This window comes from Capra hircus, chromosome 17 (assembly GCF_001704415.2).
Source record: "Capra hircus breed San Clemente chromosome 17, ASM170441v1, whole genome shotgun sequence".
Lineage (NCBI taxonomy): Eukaryota > Metazoa > Chordata > Mammalia > Artiodactyla > Bovidae > Capra > Capra hircus.
In genome coordinates, this window is record NC_030824.1 from 650,887 (window position 1) to 663,387 (window position 12,501).

General features: G+C 44.7%; 2 pseudogenes; one reads left to right on the top strand and one right to left on the bottom strand.

Annotated features, from left to right (window-relative positions):
* LOC102172746 lies at positions 1,522–2,037 on the bottom strand (annotated as a pseudogene).
* Positions 2,942–4,593, top strand: LOC102177889 (annotated as a pseudogene).

The following is a 12,501-nucleotide window of genomic DNA, read 5'->3' on the forward strand; positions in this document are numbered from 1 at the left end:
CCCAAAGAAAGGCAATGCCAAAGAATGCTCAAACTACCTCACAACTACACGCATCTCACACGCTAGTAAAGTAATGCTCAGTAAAGTAAAGCCAGGCTTCAGCAATATGTGAACTGTAAACTTCCAGATGTTCAAGCTACTATTAGAACAGGCAGAGGAACCAGAGATCAAATCGCCAACATCTGCTGGATCATGGAAAAAGCAAGAGAGTTCCAAAAAAATATCTATTTCTGCTTTATTGACTATGCCAAAGCCTTTGACTATGTGGATCACAATAAACTGTGGAAAATTCTGAAAGAGATGGGAATACCAGACCACCTAACCTGCCTCTTGAGAAACCTGTATGCAGGTCAGGAAGCAACAGTTAGAACTGGACATGGGACAACACAGTGATTCCAAATAGGAAAAGGAGTACGTCAAGGCTGTATATTGTCACCTTGCTTATTTAAGTTCTATGCAGAGTACATCATGAGAAACGCTGGACTGGAGGAAGCACAAGCTGGAATCAAGATTGCCAGGAGAAATATCAATAACCTGAGATATGTAGATGACACCACCCTTATGGCAGAAAGCAAAGAAGAACTAAAGAGCCTCTTGATGAAAGTGAAAGTGGAGAGTGAAAAAGCTGGCTGAAAGCTCAACATTCAGAAAACTAAGATCATGGCATCTGGTCCCATCACTTCTTGGAAAATAGATGAGGAAACAATGACAGACTTTATTTTTTGGGGCTCCAAAATCACTGCAGATGGTAACTGCATCCATGAAATTAAAAGACACTTACTCCTTGGAAGGAAAGTTATGACCAACCTAGACAGCATATGAAAAAGCAGAGACATTACTTTGTCAACACAGGTCCGTCTAGTCAAGGCTATGGTTTTTTCAGTGGTCATGTATGGATGTGAGAGTTGGGCTATAAAGAAAGCTGAGTGCTGAAGAATTGATGCTTTTGAAGTGTGGTGTTGGAGAAGACTCTTGAGAGTCCCTTGGACTGCAAGGAGATCCAACCAGTCCATCCTAAAGGAAATCAGTCCTGAGTGTTCATTGGAAGGACCAATGCTAAAGCTGAAATTCCAATCCTTTGGCCACCTGATGCAAAGAACTAACTCATTTGGAAAAGACCCTGATGCTGGGAAAGATTGAAGGTGGGAGGAGAAGAGGAGGACAGAGGGTGAGATGGTTGGATGGCATCACCAACTCAATGAACACGAGTTTGAGTAAACTCCGGAAGTTGGTGATGGACAGGGAGGCCTGGTGTGCTGCGGTCCATGGGGTCACAATGAGTCTGACACAACTGAGCAACTGAACTGAACTGAACTGAACTGAGGAAGATGTGTGTCAAAACATGGCAGTCTGAGCGATCAGAGCCGTGGGTAGGTCTGAGATATGAGATGAGGGCAGTACATGACAGGTCAGACCTGTTGTTCTCAGGAAACTCAGAAGTGACCACGGGAGGTTAACCAGAGTGAGAGCAAAACAGCAATGATGGCCGCAGCAGGGAGGACACAGGGGCGCAGTGCCTGTTCAGCCTTGCACAGTCTGAAGCACCTGGTAAATACCAGTGTTTTGGTGACAGTAGCAGTTACAATCAGCCTCATCCGGAGTCTGCAGCCCAGAGATGAGCAGGAGCTCTGTGTTGGCCGAGGCAGCCTTGGATCCAGAGAAGTGACTGGGGACCCTGGAGCCCTGGGGCTTATCGGAGTGTGACTTGAACATCAGGAGGTACTGGGGAGGGCCCCCTGGCTTCTGCTGGAAACAGGACATTTGGTAGCTACCAGCACTGTAACCACTGCTCAGGGTGCAGGAGAGTCTGGCTGATGCTCCCGGAGACGCAGAGAGGGAGGCCGGCTGAGTCAGCACGGGCTGGGAGAGGGAACCTGCAGACACAGACACAGGGGAGACGGGGCAGGAGCTGCAGGAAAGGTTCCCAGAGTCTGCGCCTCAGGGGCTGATGAGGCTGGGGGCTGAGCCCTGGTGCCCGGGGCCCGCCCCTACCTGTGCAGAGAGAGAGGAGCACCAGCAGGAAGGAGTCCAGGCCATGGTGCTCACAGGACCCTGGTCCCCACAGTGGGCTGGGCTGCCTCAGGCTTCCTTTTCTCCCCCAGCCTCTGCCAGAGGAGGGGCTGCCATGCAAATAGGGGTCCACCCAGGGCCCGCCCAGCCCATCTCTCAGCCCTGATGCTGGAGCTCAGCTCACAGCCCAGACTCAGGGGGTGGAGGGGAGTTCCCCCTTGGGAGCCCCTGGAGGAAGCACCTGCTGAGACCACACAGGTCCCTGCTCACAGGTCTCTGCAGTCAGACAGGACACGCTGCTGAGTCCCCCCAGGAGCACAGGCCCTGCCTCCAGCCCAGCTCCTGGAGCGACTAAGTCTCCCTGAGCAGCTGTGCAGGAACCCAGGGCAGTCCCACAGTGCCCGCTGCTGGCAACATGTGGGGAAAACATGCATGAAAAGGGAATGAAGTTCAGTTTTCTAAGAAGGTACAACACTTGTTCTAGTAGAGAAAATAAGTAAACAGATGAAGATGCTTAGAAGAAACAATATTTTGTCATGAAATTACTCCACAAAAAGACGTAATCTATCCTTATTTAGCGTAAATATCTAACAAACGTCAGGAGTCAGATGCTTCCCATACACTGGATTTGTATTTTTTTAAGCATGAAAAAGATGTGAAAGTTGTGTTTCTCTGAGGAAGCAGTTAAAGTGTTTTACATAAAACCCATAGATAAAGCACCTAAGAGGGAAATTTATCCCACTTCCCTTGTTTTCCTGTGTTTAAGGATCTGCCTGTCGATGGAGGGGACATGGTCGCAGTGCCGAAGCCAGGAAGCTCCCACATTCTGCAGAGCAACTCAGCAGGAAAGCCGAACTGCTGAAGCTCCATCCCCCAGAACTGGTGCTCTGCAACAAGAGAATCCACGCCAGTGAGAAGCCAGCGCACTGTGATGAAGAGCGGCCGCGCGCCCCACAACCGAGAGCCCAGGAGCAGTGAGGACCCCGCACAGCCGTCAGTCAACCAATCAAGTGTAAGAAACAACCTGACCACCAAACCAGCAGAAGGGGACATCACAGACCACCGTTGTAAACAGTGATCCAAGTCCTCTCGACAAAATGAAACGTTAGAAAAGTAGAGAAATCCCAATCTCAGGTTAAGACATTGACAGTGTTACCAGCTGTTATTGTTTTGAATATATGTTATATTTTATATGAAGACTCTCAAACATAAATTTACAGAGCAATCCAGTTCACACACTCCCAGTCGCCCCCGACCCCTTCAGGCTCTTCTCGTGTCTCTGGAGCCTGGGCGTTTGCCGAGACCAACCTGGGGGCATCCTCCTTGTCCAAGGCGACCGAGGCCGCCCCAGGGGGCAGCCTGGGGGGAACCTGGCCACCCTGGCACTTGGCGGGCAGTGGGACCACGAAGGCAAGGGGAAGGTGCTGATCTGCTGGCGCAGGACGCCAGCACGCTGTGCCACTGCCAGGGAGGAAGTAACGCTGGCCTCAACAGTTGCGCATTCTGTGGAGGGTGACTTTTGTCTTTCACCCAGTGAACAACTCAGGCTCCCAGTGGAGCCCGAATGTTACTGCATTCATTGGAAATGATGTGGTAATTCACCTACCTGGATTGTGTGAGAAAGCAGAAAAAAAATGTTCCAAGAGGGAAAGGTCTGGAAGGCTGGACAAAGGCTTCTCATACCTGACAGAGCTCATCCTGGAACAACAGAGAGGAGAACAAGCAGGAAAAAGTTGGGGTACCACAGAAAGGGCATTCTCTCTGTTTATTCTTTCCAAAAGGACCAGAGTGGATTTAGGATATGTGATCTTGTTTCTGACTTTGATGGCTGTTCTGAGAGGTTCCAAGTTCTGACTAACCACTACAAATCTATATACCCCACTTCGGAAATAGACATTGAAGATGAATTCCAAAAACTCAAGGGTTATATGGAAAGGGTGAGACCAACTGTGAGATATATGGAGTTTATTTCCTATGTCGGGCTTTCAAGGAAACACCATCGAAGAAAATCTTGGTGAAGGTGCAGTTGCAGCACTGCTAGATACTGACTTTGAAAGCCATCCTTTCATAACCTCTTTGAGCTGTACGGTTGGAGGTGTTTGTACTGGCTTGGGTATGCCCCCTTAAAATGTGGAGAAGTGTATGGAGTTGTGAAAGCTTATACAACTAGAGTTGGGATTGGTCCCTTTCCTACAGAGCAAGACAATGAAATTGCAGAATTATTACAAACAAGGGGTAGAGAGTTTGGTGTAACTACAGGAAGGGAAAGAACGTGTGTCTGGTTGGACCTTGTTTTGATTAAATATGCTCATATTATTAATGGATTTACTGCATCGGTACTTAAAACTTTTGATATTTTGGATATATTTATGGAAATCAGAGTTGAAGTTGCATACAAGTTAGATGGTGAGGTTATAACTCATTTCCCAGTAAACCAAGAACTCTTAAATAAATGGATTTAAATGTAAGACCCTCCAGAATGGAACACACAGATATGGAATGCAAGGACATTTAAGGAACTACCTATTAATGCCCAGAATTGTTTGATTTATTGAAGATGAAGTTCAATTTCCAGTTAAATAGATTTGGTTAGATAAATCCAGAGTCTATGATTCAACCCTATTAAGGATTTCCAGTGATACAAGAAACATTCCTGGAGAGGTGGGGAAAGGACTTTCTTAAATATTTCATTGATGATCTATGAATTCTAAGAATAAAGACACTGAAATGAGGTTTAGGCCCTACAGTCGCTTCCAGTCTTTCAAGATGGATGACTGGTGTGGAGATACACTTCGGCAATTTGGCAATTTCCTTAGCTGGCATAATTGGCAAAATATTTGTTGCTTCTCCTGCTCATGGTGCCATATTTTCTTTTAATTTTAATAATAATATAATGAATATTGTTTGAAATCTAAAATAGAATTACTTTCAAAAATGAAGTTTTTCTTCATTATTGTTGTGTGTTCATAGATTTTATCTCTATTGAAAAGTAAGAATAATTAATGCAGTTTGCATAAATATTTTTACATTCTGATCATTCAATTCTGTCACTGTAACCTTCGTTGTTTGAAAAAATGATGAGAGGAATCCTGTAAATGTTTGTAGTGATATAAATTCTGTTTAAATTTTGAACTGTTCATTTTCCTTTGAGACCACTGCAAATTTGACCTTTGGTGGTAGGCGTGTTATACTCAAGGGTCCTTTAATTTGTACAAACACAAAATGTGTTTCTCTCTGTGAATTATTTAACACATTGAACATTTAATTAAATGTTAAAAGGAAAAAACTATTCCCTAGAATAACTATCGCAATGTTTAAAAAAACTTAGTCATTAAAAGACCTGTTTGATAAATAAATTTAACACCAATAATAGCAAACACTACATCACATTGAAACACCTGGACATCTTAGTAACATCCTAGTACGCACTGAACACACACACCTAACTCCACACGGGTCACCCTACAGAGCCTCTGCCCACAGCTTTGTCTCCTCCTCTGCACAGACACTCCCAGGATCCACCCTCTCCTTAGAGACACCTTCTGATTCTCAGCTTCCAGCAGCCTCTCCCCGACACAGACTCGGCTAAGACCTCACATGGACCAGGAGGTGGGAACCAAATCTGAACTATTGGGTACAGACCAGGAGTTCTGGGGGATGGGCCTCACGGGGATGAGGGTCCCCATCATGGAGGAAGGTTTCAGAGAGCCCTGAGTGGTTTCCCCACTGGTTGGCCCACCACCCATTCTGAGACTCGGCATTTTGGCCCGTGCTGGCCACGGGCACCTCCTCTAACCTCTGGAATATCCTAGCCCCCATTCAGAGTCCACCCTGGGCACAGGGATATGCTTAAATTGAGATTCTTGTCTCCTTGGAAACTGACCTTATCCCAAAATGTGCATCTCCGTTAGCTGTGGCCCCACAGTCCAGTGCAATCCTACGTGTATGTGAAAGGACAGTGAAAGAGGGCAGCAGAACACTCGAGTGGTGACATGGGGTACTCTGTGAGCCATGCGTTCAGGGTGAGGACAGGAGCTCAGTATTCAGGGTCACCTGCCATTGGTCTGAATTCCCCTATGAGCAGCACGGCTGCCATCCCAGCTGAGCACAAACAGTCAGCCATGTCCTCAGGCTGGAGCCCAGGCATGGTCAGGGGTCTTGACGGACCTGGAACCGGAGAACTTCTCTGAGATGATAAGGACTGCTTGTGACTCCTGTGGGTCAGGAGTCTTGGGACCTGGCCAGGGTATGGCTGCAGCCAAGATGCAGAAAATAACAGAAACTAGAACATACTGAGGCAAAATCTAAGAGAAAATAAAAAAGAGTTTCTGAAGTAAAACTGTACAGAAAAAAAAATTAGTTTATGTGATAAAATCAGAAAGAGGTTCAGATGTAAAATCTCAAAGAAACTACAGGGTTTTTAGGAAAAACTCTTAAAGTAAGAGGATATGAGTTAAAATCTGTCAGTAAGAAACAGGGTCTGAGGAAAAATCTGACAGAAACTAGAGGGTACTGAGGTTAAATCTGAAAGAAATTAGGGTGTTCAGAGGTAAAATCTGACAGAAAGTAGGGGGTTAAGAGAAAAAATCTAACCAAAACTAGGGACTTCAGAGGTAAAATTTGAGAAACTAGGGGGTTCAGGGGTATAATCTGAGAAACTATATAAAATTGACAGAAATTAGGGCATTCCAAGGTAAAATCTGACAGAAACAAGGGGGTTCTGAGGTAAAAACTCATAGAAACTAAGGGATTCTGAGGTAAAATTTGACAGAAACGATGGGATTCTGAGGTAATATCTGACTGAAACTAGGGATTACTGAGGTGAAATGTAACAGAAACTAGGGGCTTCTGAGGTGAAATCTGACAAAAACTAGGATGTTCAGAGGTAAGATCTGACAGAAACTAGGGGATTCTGAGGAAACTGACAGAATCTAGGGGGTTCTGAGGTGAAATCTGAGAAACAAGAAGATTCTGAGGTAAAATCTGACAGATACTAGAGGATTCTGAATTAAAATCTGACAGAAAATCAGGAGATCTGAGGTAAAATCTTACAGAACCTCGGGGGGTCTGAAGAAAAATTGGACAGAAACTAGGGGATTCTGAGGTAAAAATCTGAGTAACAAGAGGGTTCTGAGGTAAAATCTGACAGAAACTAAAGGGTTCTAGGTGAAACCTAACAGAAACTAGGGAGATCTGAGGTAAGATCTGACAGAAACTAGGGGATTGGAGGTGAAATCTGATAGAAATTAGGGATTACTGAGATCAAATCTGACAAAAACTAGGGGTTTCTGAGGTAGAACCTGAGAGAAACTAGGATTTCCTGAGGTGATAACTGACAGAAGCTATGAGCTTCTGAGGTGAAATCTGACAGAAGCCAGGGGGTTCTAAAGTAAAATCTGACAGAAACTAGGGGGTTCTGTGGTAAAATCTGACAGAAACTAGGCAGTTCTGAGGGGAAATTTGACAGAAACTAGGGGATTCTGAGGTAAAATTTAACAGCAATTCATGGGGTCGCAAAGAGTCGGACACGACTGAGCGACTGAACTGAACTGAATAGTCGTCTGAGGTTAAAATCTGGCAGAAGCATAAAATCTGGCATAAACTAGGCACTTCTGACATAAAATCTGATGTAAACTAGAGGCTTCTGATGTAAAATCTGACATAAACTAGGGCCTTCTGACATAAAAATCTAACAAAAACTAGGAGGTTCTGACATAAAATCTGACAGAACCTAGGGGTTCTGAATAAAATCTGACAGAAACTAGGGGATTCTGAGGTGAGATTGACAGAAACTATGGTCTTCTGAGGTAAAAGCAGACAGAAAGTGGGATTCTGTTGTAAAGTCTGACAGAAACTAGGGTGTTTGCGAAAAATCGGACAGAAACTAGGGTTCTGAGGTAAAATCTGACAGAATCTAAGAGGTTCTGTGGTAAAATCTGACAGAAAATAGGCAGATCTGAGGTAAAATCTGACAGAAACTAAGGGGTTCTAGATGATATATGACAGAAGCTATGGAGTTCTGAGGTAAAATCGGACAGATCTAGGGGCTTCTGAGGTGAAGTCTGATAGAAACTACAGGCTTCTGCGGTAAAATCTGACTGAAACCAGGGGGTACTGAGGTAAAATGTGACAGAAGCTAGAGGGTTCTGAGGTGAAATCTGACAGAAACTAGGTGGTTCTGACATGAAATCTTACAGAAACTAGGGGCTTCTGAGGTAAAATCTGACAGAAACTATGAGATTCTGAGGTGAAATCTGACAATCTATGGGGGTGTTAGGTAAAGTCTAACAGAAACCAGATGTTTCTCAGATAAAATGTGACAGAAACTGGCAGGTTGTGAGATAAAACCTGAAAGACTTGGTGGTTTTTAGTTAAAGTCTGACCAAAATAAGGAGATGGTCTGATATAAATCTGACAGAATGAAGAGATTCTGAGGTAAAAATTTACAGAAACAAGGAGTTTCTAGGTAAAATCTAACAGAAAGTAGGCAGTTCTGAAGTAAAATCTGACAGAAACGAGGAGGTTTGAGGTAATATCGGAAAGAAACTGGGAAGTTCTGATTGAAAAACTAACAGAAAGATGGAGGTTCTCAGCTAAAATCTTAGAGGACATACAGAGTCTTCCTGTGATCCAAAACGGCACAGGCCTACCAGGAAGCCACGCAGCTGAGGACAGAGAAGATCCAGCACAGCCAGAAACAAATAACTAAATAAGTTACATTTTAAAATATATATGCATAAAAATTATCACTTTCACTTTCATAGACACTTTCCTAGTGGCTTAGACAGTAAAGAATCCACCTGCAATGTGGAGACCTGGATTCAGTCCCTGGGCTGGGAAGATACCCTGGAGAAAGGAACGCTACCCACTCCAGTATTTTTGCCTGGAGAATTCCATGGACAGTACTGTCCACGGGGTCACCACAGACTACATAGTATAAATTGTATATCATATATAATATGATATGGTATAATGTAAATTATATATTGTATTATATATATGTAATATTATACAATAATGATGCCCTTGGGGATCCAAAGAAATAAAATTCTGCACCACAGAAGACCACAGAACCAAGCTATTTTAGAACAATAAATCGCAAGTAAAATTGAGTATGGCTGCCAGTGTTCTGCTGAATGATTCATGGATCATCACCTATGACTCCGCAGATGTCCCTCCTCATGGGGACACAGCTGCAAAGTCCCCAGTGGGGAGCGAAAGTCTCCTGCCCTCAGGCTTGGTGTTGGTCCAGCTGGGAGCAGTTAAAAGCAGAGCATCCACGATTAGTTCCGCAGCACCCCTTGTTGGTTCAAGTTGAACTCCCTTTACCCACAGAGCTGGTAATCCTAGGACCTCTCTTGTTAAGGATGTTACTGATGCTGAAGCTCCAAAACTTTGGGCACCTAATGCCAAGAGCCAACTCATTTGAAAAGACCCTGACGCTGAGAAAGATTGAAGGCCAAAGGAGAAGAGGACAGCAGAGGATGAGATGGTTATATAGCATCACAAACGTAAAGGACATGAATCTGAGCAAACTCCAGGAGATAGTGAAGGACAGGGGAGCCTGGCGTGCTCCAGGGGGTAGCAAACAGTCAGATACAACTTAGCAACTGAACAGCAATAATGAGACTTTGCAGCTCACATCATTTTCATGACTCCAACAGATCAAGCAATGTCCTGGCCTTAATGTTGCAACAATAAATACATGACTCTTTATATGACTTTACATGACTCTGGTCTCCCAAAGGAAGAAGATCTTGTTCTAGTTCTAACAAGTTAGCAGAAAGAATGTTTTAAGGGGAGGAAATAGAAGCATAAAGCCTCTGCTGCATTTAAGGTCAAGGGACACCCAGGAGGCGCCAGAAGCCTGCATTGTGTGCCATTTGCTGACGGTGGCACAGTGGTGAACGCCTAGGCAGATAAAGAAAGGAACAAGAGAGGCCTGTATGGGGGAGGGAGGGGTGCTTTGTGCGACAGGGAGCAGACAGAGGCATTGCGACTGCAGCAGTGAGGTGAGGACGCAGCGGGTGGATGGAACCCTTCCCAAGGGCCAGCCTAGACCCCTGCGTGCAAATGCAGGGCTGTCAATCGCTTTATTTGTCTGTTTACTTTCGGCTGTGCTGGTCGTCATCGTTGCACGGGCTTTCCTCTAGCCGCAGAGAGAGGGGGCGACTCTCCAGCTGCAGTGCGCGGGCTTCTCACTGAGGCGGCTGCTCTTGTTGTGGAGCACGGGCTCCAGGGTGTCCAGGCTTCAGAGCTGCACTGAGTGGGCTCAGCAGTTGCAGCTCCCAGGCTTCAGAGCACAGGCTTCGTCGTCGTAGCACATGGCCTCAGGTGCTCCTCAGCACGTGGGATCTTCCCGGACCAGGGATCAAACCCATGTTTCCTGCACTGGCAGGAGGATTCTTTACCACCGACCCGCCAGGGAAGGCCCAAACAGACAATTGTCAAGCCAACCTTTCTATATAGATCTCCCAGAGGAGCAGGAGAATGCGCCTCTCTTCTAGGGTAATAAAGTTCCTTTATTAGTTTTTCAGACTGGTCAATGTTCAGGAACTGTAGACTCACAGGTCTCTGAGGTATCCTGGTTTCCAGACTCCTCCTCCTCCTCCTCCTCCTTCCCCCTGGGCCTGAGACGAGAGAATGCGAGTGCACGGCTGCAGAACTAGAGAGGCTGAAGCCAAATAGCTTCGAGAAGCAAGGGCTTCAGAAGGCCCGGATGCGGCACCTTGAGCCTCCATCCTGCACACAGGATGAGGTAGGAGCCCAGAAGGCAAAAACTCCAGGCCTATGGGTGGAAGACAATGTGATGCCCAAGAGAAATCCCTTACTCAGAGAGAAAAATGATCCAAAGGAGACCTGCTGCTTGGTGGGTTTATTAATCTGGTAAAGGAAAGTTATAAACATGCAGCTTTCCAAATCCTATCCCGCATGCTGTATGAAGGTTTTAGACTCAGCTTCACAGGTCTCTCTAAAAAGTGACATTTTCTTACCTTACTCTAAGGTCAAAGTTTCTTTTTTTCCTAGTGAGATCCATCTTTCTGCTCAAAGTTAAGTTAGCATGGGACTTCTAGGGTTGTCCAGTGGTTAGGGGTCCATCCCACTAGCAGGGGGCATGGGTTTGATCCCTGGTCTGGGAACTAAGATTCCACATGCTTCAAGACAAAAAAAAAAAAAAAAAAAAGACTTTTTAAGTAAATAAATAAATTGATTAATTAAAGTGTGCAGTTTGGTGAGCTTTTTTTTTTTTTTTAAAGGTTTAGTTAACTTAGCTGTACTCCTATTTCCCTGTATGGGGCCCATTTGATTTCCCTCTTGGTGCCTACTGAGGCTTTTATTTCATCCATGTTACTTCTTGACCTGCATTTAAATGGTCAGAAATGCTGACAGATGTTGCAAAGGAAAGGACGGATACTTTACCCAGGATAGGGTCTCTGGGAGAGTGTGGGGGGTAATAGTAATGACTTGATGAGATGCCTCAGTTTACAGAACTCCATTATAATCATGAAATGGCCAGCAAAGTGGTGGCCTAAGATATTTCAAGATTTCATTCCCCAACAAAAACATCAAAACAAACAAAGCAGAATGTTGTTTGAGCTCTGGAAAACAGTGAAAAGTTGACAGCGATCCAGCAAATGTTCCATCAAGAAAAAGACATCTTTAAAATGGTACGGGGGTTCATGAGGTGCCATCAGCAAGACGATGGAATAGAAGGTCTCCAGCTAGTACCCGCCCCCCCTCAGCAACAAAAATTCGGTATGGCTCCATGGGCAAAAGTACTTTCGGGAGTCATGTGAATCCCTGATGGAGTCCAAGACCAGGGAGGGGCACTTTTAGAAGGTGAGCCCACGCCGAGGTCATCGACTCACTGACTGGGGTCCCAGGCACAGACCTGAAAACTGATGCAGGAAAAGCATTTGACACCTTTTAATGATTAAAAACTCCCAACAAAACAGATGCTGAAGGAACTTACCTCAACTCAGTAAAGGCCATATCTGACAAGCCCATAGCTAACATACTCAGTGGTGAAAAGCTGAAAGCTTTCCTTCTACGATCAGGAATCAGACAAGGGTACCCACTCTCACCACTCCTATTCAACATAGTACCTGAAGTACTAGCCAGAGCAATTAGGCAAGAAATCCTAAGAACTCCACACACACACACACACACACACACACACACACACACACACACACACGTTATTCAAACTAATAAATTCAGTAAAGTTGTGGAATATAAAATCAACACACAAAATCAATTGCATTTTTAAACACCAACAATGAACTACCTGAAAAAGAAATAAATGAAATAATCTCATTTACAATAGCAGCAAAAAGAATAAAGTAGTAATAAATTTAACCAAGGAAGTGAAAGATCTGTATACTGAAAACTAAAAAAACTTGATGAAAATAACTGAAGAAGATATAAATAAATGGGAAAATATCCCACATTCATGGACTGGAAGAATTAATATTGTCAAAATCTCATACT